Genomic DNA, 12,700 nt, shown 5'->3' with positions numbered 1-12,700 from the left:
TACGTCATATGAAACGATTATGAACTATTTCGCACGGTACAAAGAAAGTAAGAATAAACGAATCGACGATTGATACTCTGCACAAAGAATACACGAAAAATATCAAATATTTTCCGTATATGAAATATATTAATTGTTTCGTCTATGATTATTTATACAACTTTTACTCGAAACAGTTGTACAACGGTACACGAGCAAAAAATCACGAGGAATCAGTTCCCATTACGTTACTTTCAAACTATGTCTGACAATGCATGATCCACTTCCCCTTTGCTTCCTCTCTCGCGCTAATTATACCGAGTGATCCTATCTTTATTTATACACCTTATCTTTTAATATGCACTATTACTTTGAATTCAAAAGATCTACATCAAGATTACTCGTCCAAGATTAGTAGGATATCCATCTAACGGATCACTGTTTTACACCAAGATCTTGTGTATTTTCTTATGAACGACAAACCCCCGATTTAAACCATTCGTTTAAAACCGCTTTGTCATGTATATTATTTCTAATTAACAGTATTTCTAGTTAAGAATCAGCACAATAAATATAATATTACTCGAATTGGAAAAAAGAAATTTCAAAAATCTTCCGTTTCATCGACACGAATGACAAATGATTATTTCGAAATCTTGTAAAAATCTTCCAACAACTGCTTGTTTAGAATATTTTTTACTTTAATCAACGATCCGCTGATATTAGTTGAAGGTTAAAGAAGAATCATATAGAAATCATCCATTTCTGGTCACGTAACCGTGGCCATGTCACTTTTCCCGTATCGCGGGCAATTAATCGGCCAAGATTAAATTCCTTCGCATTGTTTCTTCGAGCCACCGATCCGGTAATTAGACGGTGAGTACCGGCCCAACGATAACCTGGTTGCCGGTCGTACATCACATAATCACTGTGCGTTTGACATTTATTATGACGAACGCAACCACGATGCAGTCCACGGATAAGTTTCACGCACTCCTTGGGAAACGTTTAATGTACCATGTACTATTTTTATTCATCTTTTCATTCATCCTTTTCGAGTCGATCACGTCAGAGGTGATTCTTTTTTTAAATTTGAGTCAGTATCTTTCTACTCGTTCGAAATATATTAAGTAGCTCTTATTGTAGATATTCTAAATTTATAGTTAATAGAATTAATTGATTGTTTGAAAAAAAATTTGATCGAATATGATGGTTGATGGTTGTTAAAAGATGAAATCGTTACAATTTGTTTTCATTTAATTTGAATAGTTTGCGCAGAATATTTAAAAACAAAGATATTTGGATGCAATATGAATTAAAGACAAATGAATTAAATCTCTGTTATATTCTTCTGATTGTAAAATGTGAATTTACATAAACATTATGGACAAAGAATATTTTTATCCTTAAAGAGGAAAATTTTAATTTCGAAATTCTGCGAGAAACGTGTGTTTGACAAACGTATCAGTCACAATGTGTCCGTGAAAATCCCAAGAGATATCTAATTCAAAGGAAGGCTAATTAAAAAAGTGTAGTCCTTGAAAAGAGCGAATATTTTTGTCATGCGATACAAGTACAGAGATGCAGAGATATATCAGCTTTCTTCTGTTATTCGGGCTATAGTGGATGCCTCTGCAAATCTCTCGTGCATTTTCATTCATGTTTTCAGACACGACACTGTGCACGATAACCTCTCGACTCCATTTTTCTTTTTTCTATCTTCACTGGTATCGGCGTTTTGTTTTATTTTTTTTTTTTTTGTTTCCTTTCTCTCGATTCTTCGACTGATTAGCAGTTTTTCGTCCACTATATTCTTTGGGATAATTATACCGATGTTTATACATGTGTATGAGAAATTTAAATAAAAATTTGCGGAATGAACGTGATATGCAAAAATATTCAAAGCATAAATATTCAAAATATAATACTTTGATATTTAAAGGATGAATAAAATTTTTAATTACTTGTATGAATTATTGCAACAATTTTTTCCTGAAAACGTTAAGAATATTAAGCTTTTTTATTATAAAAAATTAACAATGGATAAACAACTCGAAAGTCTCGAAAGGATTAAATCTATCATTCATCCCAAGTCTTTATCTCGTGACGCGCACGCAAATAGAGGAATCAACATGGAGAATTGTTGACCTGTAGTTAAAGAGATCTAACATTAGTCTGTCAAACTGCGGCAGAGAGTTCGAAAGACCGAGGAAGAGACGGAGGGTGGCGATGGATGGGGATGGTTGGCTGGAAAAGCCGCGGGCTCTGCTGGCGTGTGCGCGACGGATACGTGCCTGGACTCCATTACAGCCTGAAACCACTCTTTTCTTCCGATAAAAATGAAAAAAACTGTCCTCCATCCCCTCTGCATCAGCCACCGTATCGGTAACTGCTTCGAAAACCGAGTCTATCAACCCCTCCTCGACCCTCATCTCGAGAACCATCCCTTTCTTTCCCTCCTTCTTATTCTTCCTTCCCCTTTTCCCTCTCCTTTGCTGCCATAGCCACCTTTCGAGTCAGCTCTTCGAGATATGTCCACCAAGCTTGGACACATTCGCGGACTGGCTTCGAATAGATCGACTCTACTGTGTGTGGCTGCACGTTTCCTGCCTTTCTTCTTTTCCACTCTTTTTTCCCCCCTTTCCTTTGATTTCTTTCTCTCTTACCTCATATCGTCCATCGTTTTTTCTCCTTCATTTATTTATTCATTTATTTATATTTGCTTTTCGCTCGTGCGCCTAATTTGCGACACTTTGTTTCTTCTCCTCTTGCTTAATATTTATATTTCTTGAACAAAGTTAATAATTTCTTTATAACACATTGTTGAGACGTCGAAAATAATAATATAATCGGATGATCAAGATTACGAAGGTTTATTGAAAACATAAAGATCCACAGAATGCGTAAAATGTTTAAACTGTATGATCGATAAAATAGATGCAGAGTGAGAATTTTAAAAACTTTAAATAGAACTTTAAACAGGGATTTACTTTATTCTCAAATAACCTAGTGTATTTTTCATAAATATTTATCGACATCTCGATATCTCACTTTCCTTCACAGCGATTCGTAAAAATCCTTCGTAATCTACTCTTTCTGCTCAAACATCGGAAGGCTGTCTTCCACGATTCTTCTCATCTCCACTTTGATTCCTTGACAAAAACCCACCTCTCCTCCCCATCTCCCAATAATATCGAAAACGGATAAGATGAGATAAGGCTGCGCTAAAATATTAAGATTCCGATCCACTCTGATCCGTTAGATAGCGTCAGCATCCACCCATCAGGGAGGATACCCCGTTTCCTTTTTTTTTTATTTGCCCGTTATTAATCGCGAGTCCGGTCCTCCTCCTCCTCCTCCTCGAGCGGCTTACGTCCTTTGTCGTGCTCTTCAGACGTCTGTGGAGGAACGTCCGGGGATTGCTTTCAAACACGTATCCACGTTTCAAGGATACGTGTATTCATCGTGTATCCCTCCACTCCCCTCCCCCGTTCCTTCCTTTATTTCCTTCTTACGTCTGATCCTTGTTTCCAGCCACGGTCTCGAGCGATATTCGCCGGGGTTGATTCCCCACGAATACGCGGCAGGATTTCCGCGTGCACCGGCAAAAGTGGATTTTCCTTTCCTCCCCGACGACGACGTCGATGCCGCGAATAAATCTCCATCCTCGACTTTTAAACGTTGCTTATCGTCTTACGCGCTTTGCCTCCCCCGTTTAAAATATCCTTATCCCCGTTGTTCGCCATTTTTCCTCCTCCTCTCGAGGGAGGAGGGAAGAGGAGGTGCGGTCTTGATGCCTCTTCTTGCTTGGGATCTCGAATTCTTTTTTTTCTCCTTTTTCCTTTGCTTGGACGATTAGATGATGTCTCTTCATTAATTTCGATCAAGGTTTTGATCAAGGTTTAGATACAAGATTCGGATAATTTTTTTGAATTTTTTTTCGATATCGATGCGTTGCATTTCTTGTATTTGTGGGTTTGTTTCTGGTGGTGTTTACAGGATTGAATTGTGAATGAATTTCGACGATTTGTTTCTTCGTGTTGTTCATCGAAAAATGAATAACCATTTCATTGAAATAATATTTCATCGACAAGACGATGTGTATGCATGAATAATCCAAGCATATTAAAAGTCGGAGGGATGCAATATAAAAAACATTCGTTTCAAATCAATTTTCCAGATGCATTAGTCAAAAAAAAAAAAAAAATCAAAGATATTATTCGCCTTCCAATTAATTTTATACATACATATGTAATTACAAGTATAATTCTCATGTATCAACAAACTACATATTTTATTGATAACACGAATATCGCTACTTTCCTCCACGTGGAAACACAGTCACAATCTCCGGTCGTCTTTCTAAAACACGTCGGTTCCAGAACCTCGATAAATATCCACCCTTTCACGATCTCTCGACCGTGGATCATCGTCCCCGTTTTCTCGTCCCTCAGTTTCCAATTAAATACACCTATTTTCTCCGCTCGGAAGCCGGTTTCTTATCGGCGCGTCTTGAGATACGTTCGCGACGTCCCCAGACATGTTTCCAATAGAACGACGTTTCCCTCGCGATACGTACACGCGCTTTGTACACTATTCCCCTCTATTTTTCCCGATTTTCCTCTCCTTTCTCTCTCTCTCTCTTTCTCTCCCCTACGTCCAATCTTGCTTCGATCGTCTGAGAATCCCATTCGTGACTTGGAGGGAGGAGCAGAATGGAGGAGGATAAATCGAACCAATTACTATTTCGAGGTAATTGGCTGAACCGTCGTATTTGATAGCAGACGTTAGAAATAATTAGGAATAGTTCGGATGGAAGATATTCAAGTATATGTACAGTTTGTTTTTGTTTCTAACATCGATCCTTTGTGTAGATATCTATTCCACGCGGACTTCCGGCGTATCATCGATGATGTTGACAAACGATCGCCTCGTATCCGCGTAACAGGCACGCGCCTGATCCAAATCAATTCCACGCGAACCTCGAACACGGTATAAATTACAATACTCGTTCCGACTTGTTCCCTCTTCCCTCCTTCATTTTATTTCAATTCCAATTCCCTCCTTCGTTCAATCGCATTTCTAATACGCGCTGTTACACACACACACACGGTTGAATCAACATCCACGGGAGTCAAATATTTTTTCGTCGCGTGTCTATTTACCTTCGTCGACCGATCGATCGATAATTCAGCTCCCAACCGGCCCGTGGAATCCTTTCAAGAATCGCGACGGTATCGCAAATGGATCAAATTAGAAATTTACTCGGAGCCGGGGCTTTACAAGACACATCCGATCGGTGGTAATAATTCAGTGTCGCCGCGAGCCGCCACGAGATAACTCCTCGCCAATAAATAATTCACCGTATCTATCAATCGTGCTCTTCAACGTCGCCGTTGGTTGAGATGGACCATTGGTCGGGGTACACACCGACCGATTTTATTTCGGTATCGTTGATTGACGTAACACCGATCCATGTCCACGAAGTATAGGCTTATTTGTTGATTGACTGTTCAGGAGGATGGAAATATCGTCCCCCCTGTGATAATTACGATAATTTGTGGAAAATTATGCACTTTGAATTGAAAGTAAGAAAATAATTATCGAGATATTTTTTTTTTCTTTGCTTCATTTCAGGATTCGATTATTCAATTGCGAAACAGAAAAAGAGGGAGAAGAGGGAGAATTTGTTACTGCGCGAAGGATATTTTTCTCAAACGTATTCTACACAAATTTTCATTTAAAATCAGATCTGTTTTTCGAAATAAGACTTTTGTGACTGATTGTACATATTTGGTGAACAGCGGTGACATCGGTATCGGATATAACTTGAAGATCTCGGTGAAATCGGATGGGTTCCTTTTATATTTGTCCCTCTGAATATCTTACTATGGGGTTTAGTACGTGATTGATAAATCCGGATGAGCCGAGCCGCCTGCCTTCAAACGAATTTCCTTTAATATCTTGGCCGGATCGAGAAAAAAAGAAAGGGAGAAAGAGGAAGAGAGAGAGAGAGAGAGAGAGGAATGGCGATGCAATTTCTCATCAACCCCCGCGAGAATCGCTTTCTCTTCTAGGGGAGTAAATTAGAGAATCGTGTTACAAGGAATCGGTGCTGGCTAAGTGCTCTCTTCGCGATTTATTTTCGACGCGGAATTAAACGTTGAAACAGCTTCATCTCACTTTTTGATATTCTTGTTTCAGAATGTTTGCGCGATCAATGATTATGGATATACTTTAAGGGTCGAAAAGAATTCTTGGGAATTCGAAGATAAGTATTGGCGAAATTTGTTCGTATATACATGAGTAGTAGGATGATTTAAGAAGGACAGAAGAAGAAATTTATTGGTAATTTTTTGATATATGTTACATTGATTTTGATTTTATTAAAGCTTACAAGAAAAAGCAGCTTTTTCTCGCTTATTTAATTGTTTAACAATTTCCTTTGAAATTTATGAAACACTGTTCCAGGATATCCATTCGAATATATTTCATATAATTGGAGAAGAAGAGACATTTAGAATAGTTTTGCATTCATTTATTAAATTTCATTGACCACTCATCAGAAAATATTAAATCGTGTTAAATTTGGATTTCGTAGATCCATTATAATTATGTCAAAAATAAGATTACAAATTGTATGATAGAAAAATCCATTGGACGATAGATTATTCTATATTTAATATCTGCAACTTTACTGTTGAAGAGTTATTGTACTTATGGAATTATGGCGGTAGCTTTCGAAGAAGGGCATCCGAAGTTTGACGATCTGTAGGTTGTGAAAGAGGATAATGAAGGAAGGATGACGAAGTGCAACTTTCGAAACTGTTGTGCACAGAATCGAAGCGGTGCATCGTGAGTAGATAATAACGGAAACCATTCTTATTGAATTATACATTTCAGAAAATTTATATTATATTCAGGACACCTGGATTAGAAACAGAGAGCTATTATCAGAAAATTAATAACCTTTCATCGTTTCCTCCCCTTTCTTTTCTCTTGCATACATTTAAATTAATCTTTAAAAATCCAAAATTGTATATATAAAATCAATCTAATTCTTCGTCCAAATCCCCCTCCCCCCATAATACTAATACTCCAAAACGCAAACTCTCGTTCAAATCGGAGGAGAAGGGCGAGGCGAGTGTATGCGCGTCTGGGCGGAAATAGCAGGGAGCCAGTGGATCGAGACCTCGGTATTAAATGGCCGCGTGCCGTTCGAATTCCTTTCATCCGTGCCGTACCGGTAAATCGCGAGCCGAGGCGTTTTTCGCGTCGCGTTCTCGTTGCCGTGAACTTATCGCGCAAAATCGCGAGGCGGTAACGAGGCGGGCCGTGGATGGTGCAGCTGCAACGCGCCATCCGCATCCTCTTCCCCCTCCCTCTCTCTCTCTCTCTCACCCACCCTCCCTCTTCGCCCCCCACGTAATTGGCAGTTCACGCGGCCATTCCGGTGGAAGCCGCACGCGCGCCGAGGTTTTTGAACTCGCGGCCAAAAGAATCCCGCGCGCGCGTTATGCGCGGGCAAACCAGACGCCGGGGAGGAGGCGAAGGAACGCGACGAAGGAAGGAAGGAGAGAAGGAGGCTTCCTCCGCGAGGATCAGGAGGAGGGGGAGGGGGCGAGAGGAAGAAGATACGATAAAGACGTTTCCTCTCGCGCGTTCGCCGATAGTTTCCGTTATTTTTTTCTTTCTTTCCTTCCTTCTTTTCTTTTCTTTTCTTTTCTTCTTTTTTTTCTTTAAGCAAAGGAAACGCAAGCGAGGGGTATACCGCGCGGATTTCCAGCTGCGGACACGTATTAACCGATAGGAGGGGGAGGATAAATAGCCACGGGGACAATAGCCTTTCGCGACGCTATTCGCGAAATTTATCGCGGGGAATGATTCGGTTTTTTCTTTTTTGGAGTCAGTTAGGCTCGCTTTCGCTCGCGTTCTCGGGGGAAAGATTGGAATTTTTTTTGTCGGGAATATTACGTAAGTTCGAATTCGACGATGACGTTACGTAAATCTTTTGAATAAAAGGTTCTTATATGCGGGATCGAGTGATATTTGAATCGGCGATGATAATAACGTCGTTGAAAAAGGAAAAAGAAGGAATTGCACAACGAAGCAAAATGAAAGAATGGATGAAAGGAGAAGTTCTTTGCCCGTTGCAAAGTTGAAGAGAAACTCTCTCTCTCTCTCTCTCTCTCTCTCTTGGAAAAATATACATTTGTCCGAATTAATCGCGCTAAAAGCTGCCGCCTCGGGTAATATCCTTAAAGGACGTGTCTATCGAATTTTCATGAGGAACGGGGAGGGAGAAACGGCGGTAATGTATAAAGATTCGAGAAAATAAACAAAGGAACGAAAGAAGCACGAGAAACACGGGGACATCCGGGGGAGGGGGAGGAAAGAAAGAGTTTTCTTCCCTCTACTTCGGTCATTCGTCGAAAGTGGCTACGACGACTAAAGTTCGCGACAGGCTAAGAGCTTCTCCGCCCGTCCGGGCCAGGCATTCTAAGATTGAAATTAATTATTTCTACACTCTGCAGAGAGAGAGAGAGAGAGATTTCTCTCAAGTGGTGGGATAGCCTGGAAAATTCGTCAGGTGCCACGATGACACGACGATTTCGCGTCTACGCTCAATGCGATTACCAAAAAGCGACTCTCTTCCGTTTTTTCTTTCTTTTTTTTTGGATGGGGTTTCCATAGGTTTCCACTCCATTCCCCGTTTCATTCTGTTTTTTCGCACGAAAAGTCGTTGGCATTAAACGCCGTCCGGATGCAACATTGCCTCTTCGAAATCACCGTGTTGCTCCCCCCCTCTCTCTCTCTCTCTCATTCTCCTTCTCTCTCGACTGGTTTCGCAGGGGCCACCTGCGAATATTTCGACGGAGATTAACGCGATGGAATTTTAGACCGTTTAATCGGGGCCCCCTCCCCTGTCGCTCCAGGAGACGTTCCCGGTTAATTTTCAGAGCTGGGTCGGATAGAGCGCTCTAGCTTGAACGAGTTTTGTGTACATAATTTAGTTTTGATTGGGGATGGAGGTCTTGGGATTTGGGTTTGAGTGGCGTGGACCTGCTTGTTTTTGACGAGAGGAAGTTGAAGCTCTACATATAATCTGTGCTCTTTCGCGTTAGATCGTAAGTAGTCGTTCCACAATACGCATAATTTTAATAGAAAAATAAAGTAACGCTTGATACCGTGTATCTTTAATTCATCGATCGTTTTCCTTCTCTTTTGATTATAGTTTCGATCAATTTCCTTACGATTTTCCAACAGCGTACAATTTTCAATCCCAATCTTAATCCTGCTGCAGCGACTTTTGAAACGCGACGATCCAAATATTGGACGGAGAACGTTTAATACCGCATAGATGGACGAATAAACAAAGGAATAAATTGGAAATTACCAAGAATGGTCCGAGAATCCATAAATATCGCTATCTTTTGCCAAGATATCCAATTTCCTCGGTCCAAAGGGGCAGGAAAGAGACCTCCACGATTTCGCGGATCGCCGCGAAATTACCTTCAAAATACGCATTAATTCACCGATCGAGAAAATTCATCAATCCTCCTCCACCCTTCCTCGAGAAAGAGACATCCTCCCCTCGTTCCAGGGTTAATTCGCGCTAATCCGATACGGGGAGGATTCTTCCGTTGCGGCGAATAACATTTCGATGATCGATCGCCGATCGCGGTTAAGAGGCGTATTAATTGGGCCGTCGATCGATACCTCTAATTACCGGTGCGCGCCGCGCTGATTAATTACCACCGGCTGGCCACGGCTGCTAACCAAACCGAGATCGATGCCCGTTCTCCGCCTATTCTCTTTAATTCGACTCGATCGAGTGATTATTTTACCCACCACGCGTGTTCCCCTTTCTTCTTCTTCTTCTTCTTCTTCTTTTTCTTTTGCTCGGTTCTCGCGTTAACGAAGAGGAAAAGATACGAAGGGAATGTTGAATGGAGGGGGATTTCGATTCCTGGATTTGGAGAGATTGTTAAAATTGTTTTCTTCTTTTTAAGATTCTATTTATTCTTTGTGCAAATGATTATGATTTTCCTTATGCTTGTCCGTATTTTAAGAAAAATCTCTTCCTCTTTCTCGTTTCGGTTTTCTTAAAAATCTTGGAGTCGTTGCTGAAAAGAATCATTGAGGGAGGGGGAGAATAAAAGAGGAGGACGTCAAATATGAAAATGAATTCTAAACTGCATCTTTTCTTTAACGTCTATTTAATTTCGACGCATTTCGCTCTGTAAACGGATTTCGCGAGATTGCAAGATAAATGATCGATGAGACACGCGAACTCGAGCTGACATGTACACACGCAAAGAAGAGGAATAGAAATAGGAATAGAAGAAAGGGGGGCACGTGGCGCGTTAATGGAAAAAACAGAGTCGCAATTTGCAAATCGCCATCACGATTCAGGATTCCTCGCTCGTGCGTGATCCATTCTTTTGTATTTTGGAACGTGACTCAGGATGGGTTCATTAGCATGAACTCCCGCCACGCGCCATTTCGAGAAACTGCGTCGTCGTTCAAAGCGCCGACAGGACAATAAATGATTCGGCATAATTTCGATGTTGTTGTGTCTGCATTTTGTTGATGCCCCCGTTGATGCGTCAATTTGATTATTCGAGCTGTTTTTTTGCCGAACATTCTCGAATGTAAACCGATATTTTTTTACGAAACCTTTAATTCTCCACTTTTTCTTTTTCTCTTTTTGTGATTTTTGGAATAGATTTTTGGAATGTCCAGGTATTCAATTACACTTCCTTGGTTCCTTTCTATTCGTTCTAAATTCCTTCTAAAATTATTATTTGGATCGTTTCAATTTGCTTTTCGATTTTAAAATTTATCGATTTTCAATTGATGGATTAACCTATATATTTTTTAAAACTTGAATTTATTAATTAATGACACTTGGAATTCGATATAATGGGATAAATATTAGATCGAGGCATATGAAATTGCCACGAATGTGTAAAGTTATTTAAATTTTAACAAAATATTTTGACTGATTAAACGTATCGTTAAATAATATTTGTCGCGCTTCAATTCTTGGTGTTGCTTGAATACCGTTCTATTACAATAACAAATTATACGTTGGCAAAATTATACTATATTACATACAATTTAAAAAAATCCACTAACAATCGTCAATTAAAGATTTTGATACAATCTTGCCGTTCGATAAACGATATATAATTCGACTGTTACTTTCAATAAACCTACAAATACCAAACAAAAAAAAATCTTACTGAAATAATTTATCAATAGTATCAATTGTAACATTTCAATAATCCAACAATTCAATTAATAACAAATAAAATTTCTTTGATATATACAACGTACATTCTTATACGAAAGAACAGCAGCTAGCAACCGAAAGAGAACACGTTCCCTCTTTTTTTTTCCAAATTGCCATACATCAAAAGCCCCTTCTTTGCCGTTCTCTTGCTTCTTTTCTTCTTCTTTTTCTTCTTCTTCTTCTTCTTCTTCTTCTTCTTCCTCTGGCGTGCTCGCATCCGGTGATCAGGGATAAGAACAAAGTTTGCCACGAGGACGAGCATTTTGCCACGATTTCCCGACAATTTGGAGCGATTTCACGTTCAGCAGGAGTCCCTCCGTCGCGCTACGTCGATTACGCGTTTACAGGTAATTTACTGTTTAACGACAGCCCCATGCCTGCCCGGTTGCTCAAGGACTCGACGCCGATTTAATTAGCGTTATCGCACCCTCGTCACGGTTGTCCTTACCTCGCAAAATCTTGCATTTCGCAAGGATTTCACCACTGGCCTTTACGACGGACTGCCTAACCAGCGGAACGATCGGCGGAGAGGCAAATTATGAATTTCGTATGCGACCAGAGCCATCCTCAACGTTTAACGTCTAAAAATCGTAACGAAAAGAGGAGAGGAGATATCGATCGAAATTCGCGAATGTCGGTGTTTTTTTAATTGCGAAGAAAGAAAGAAGAGGAGGAAAGAAAGAGAAGGGACGGAAATCCGTTGACCATATTTCGATTTCGCCCTCTTTTCGAACGTTTCTACCACACGTATGCACAATTAACCAAGATTGTCTGCTAATCTGATATGTAAATCCATCGAATGAAACACCCTTAGAAACTTCTTTTATGAATTTCGAGGTCGTATTATTTTTTCTCTCTCTCTTTTTTTTTTGTCGAGGAAGAAGAGCAAGCTCTTGAATTAACTGCAAGTGAGTAGGAATCGATCTTCGAATGATCTTGATCGATCTCTCCAACTTTTCCACGATTCTTCACGCGATTCTTTTAATTATATTCGTAAATTTTCGTTTTAATTATTAACTCGTGAATTATTTCAGAGAGAAAATTTTCATCGAAAGATAATTTTTAAATCGACATCGCGGTATCTTTCGACGGGGAAATAACGAAATAACTTGTAACACGTATTTTTCGCTCCGCTTGGTTTATTCTCGCGCATTATTTTTGTCGTAAGTATGGTTGATGGTAGATTACGGGTGCACATAAGTAACACAACACAAGCCGACTAAAATCAAGTTGGAAAGAAGGTGGTGGAGAAGTGGAAAGGTTCGAGATGGAAGAGATTTAACCTTCCAGAGATCCTGGAAATTATGTGAAGACGTATATACACAGGTTCCCTCTGGTATTGCGAACATTTGTCACCGCCATCTTCGAACTGTCGACTTTCAAGGCTACTCAACGAGAAATTTCATCCATGGGATTTATCCT

At 40.0% G+C, this 12,700-nt stretch overlaps 1 protein-coding gene and 1 long non-coding RNA gene across 4 annotated transcripts in view; both read left to right on the top strand.

Annotated features, from left to right (window-relative positions):
- Positions 1-12,700, top strand: part of LOC107994871 (3-phosphoinositide-dependent protein kinase 1) — a 491,030-nt gene that overhangs the window by 156,124 nt on the left and 322,206 nt on the right. The gene's annotated exons all lie outside the window — the stretch shown is intronic.
- On the top strand, positions 3,391-11,222 carry LOC114577087 (uncharacterized). 2 transcript variants are annotated; one of them, XR_009831928.1, is made up of 4 exons: positions 3,391-5,426; positions 5,617-5,698; positions 5,784-6,834; positions 6,903-11,222. It is a non-coding gene; the product is annotated as an uncharacterized LOC114577087 (long non-coding RNA). The 2 variants fall into 2 exon arrangements; XR_009831927.1 differs by having other exon boundaries at positions 3,391-5,698.

Source organism: Apis cerana, linkage group LG1 (assembly GCF_029169275.1).
Source record: "Apis cerana isolate GH-2021 linkage group LG1, AcerK_1.0, whole genome shotgun sequence".
NCBI classification, from domain to species: Eukaryota; Metazoa; Arthropoda; class Insecta; order Hymenoptera; family Apidae; genus Apis; species Apis cerana.
The sequence above is the reverse complement of the archived record's forward strand: the minus strand, read 5'-3'. Positions and strand labels throughout refer to the sequence as shown.